Here is a 1,840-nt window from a genome sequence, read left to right as displayed (position 1 = left end):
CCACATTATCCGAAAAGAGTTACAAGAAGAGATCCAGTGACTAGTGTTGAAGAAATAATTCTGAATGTGAAAAAGCCTAAAACGATGAAGACTATACCAGTGCCTCTAATGGAGCAAGAGTTCTACAAAGGCTTCATGAGCTGGGTTTATAGTTGCATTACTACTGAAGGAGTGATTACTTACAGAGCCGGTGGAGAATTGAGAGAGATTCATGTTTATGATCCTATGTGGCTGGTGAATTGCTCTGCAAAGGATATCGAATGTCTTTTCATCAACAAAATTCACTATCAGCAAGAGGACAGAGAGCAGGCCATGCAATTTCAGCGAGTTGTATCCATTTGCTTTCAGAAAAGTATCAACTCTGAAAGTAAATGGAAATCTTCATGGTGGTCGCTCGAGGAAAAGATGAAAAGGAAAGCTGCTCGAGAACGTCAAAAGCTTGATGAGGACAAAGGTAAATGGATGCATATTCAAGCTGAAGAAGATAAAGCAAGAAAGAAACAGAACGACATGATAAGGAATGCGCTTAGGAGGAAGCCTAAGCAACACGAAGAAAAGTTCAAGTCGTTGTGAAGACCCAAGACCAAGACTGAAGACTGCGGCTGTATCCAAGGGGGAGTTTGTTGGTGCACGAATGTCTAAAGCCTGCGTCTTAGTCTTAGTTGATCAATGTATAGGGTCTAGTTTGGTTAATTATGTATTGTATAGGGGTTTAAAGTGTAATTGTTTGATTTTCATGTTGAGGTTTCGCTTATATGGACATGTCCATAAGAGCGAAACTACTTGCTTGAGGTTTCGCTCCAAGGGACATGATCATATGAGCGAAACTACCTCCCCTATAAATACCCAAGTTGTTTTCTCATTTTGTACGTTGATGTCCAGTGTGTAGCCGACCTGCTGCCCGTGTATTTTGTGAAGATTGAATGAGAAAACTGTTTTAAAGTGAATTCCTTCTGTTTGTACACCTTTCTGCTTTGATTCATGCCAATTTTGTATTTCCGCTGCATTTTCGGTAGTTCCTAGCTCGAATTGACTCAATTGGCTGTCAAATACGGTCCTACAATTCATAGTTTCAAGTTTCAAACATAAGTTAAATAAAGTTTTTACATCACTTTGGTAGATTATAAGTTTAAAAGTTTACAACACATTTAATTTCTAAATGATTAAGGATTTATTCCTCATGTCGCCATAAAGAGGCGGGATATGAAGATAAATCCTACAAAAGTAGCATGGAGTAAAGACACATGACTCCTTGAAGCAAGACCCGCAAAGCATTCCACTAATTACCTGAAATACATGTAAGTTTAAAAAATCATCAACAAAGTTGGTGTGAATTCATGCAGTTAATTTGCATAAAATGTGTAGGATCGATTTGACCGATCAAATGAGTCAATTTGAGTTAATACACACTATTTGAGTGGCGGAAACACTCAAACAGATTAGAATCAGATAGAATGGAGTAGAAAACATATGCAGATTACTTTAAACACTTGTTTCTCATTCAATAATCACGTGAAAATCCGGCAGAGTAACGTTACACAAACAACCAGTCCGTTTGACATGAGAAATACCCAAGCCTATTTATAGGCATAACCCTTCCGTTTGAAACTGACATGAATCAGTTCAAACGGTCACCTAATATACCCTTCCGTTTGAAAGTGACATACCACTCTTCAAACGGAACCCCTTTAAAACATCATAAATTTACATTTCAGCCCCCTAAACTATACATACTTGACATATTTAGACCCATAGACTTAAGACATAGGCTTTAGACATTATGCACTAACAAACTCCCCCTTGGATACAGCCGGAGTCTTCAGTCTTGGTCTTTAGGTCT

This window comes from Helianthus annuus, chromosome 4 (genome assembly GCF_002127325.2).
Source record: "Helianthus annuus cultivar XRQ/B chromosome 4, HanXRQr2.0-SUNRISE, whole genome shotgun sequence".
NCBI classification, from domain to species: Eukaryota; Viridiplantae; Streptophyta; class Magnoliopsida; order Asterales; family Asteraceae; genus Helianthus; species Helianthus annuus.
This window is presented reverse-complemented; position numbering follows the sequence as displayed.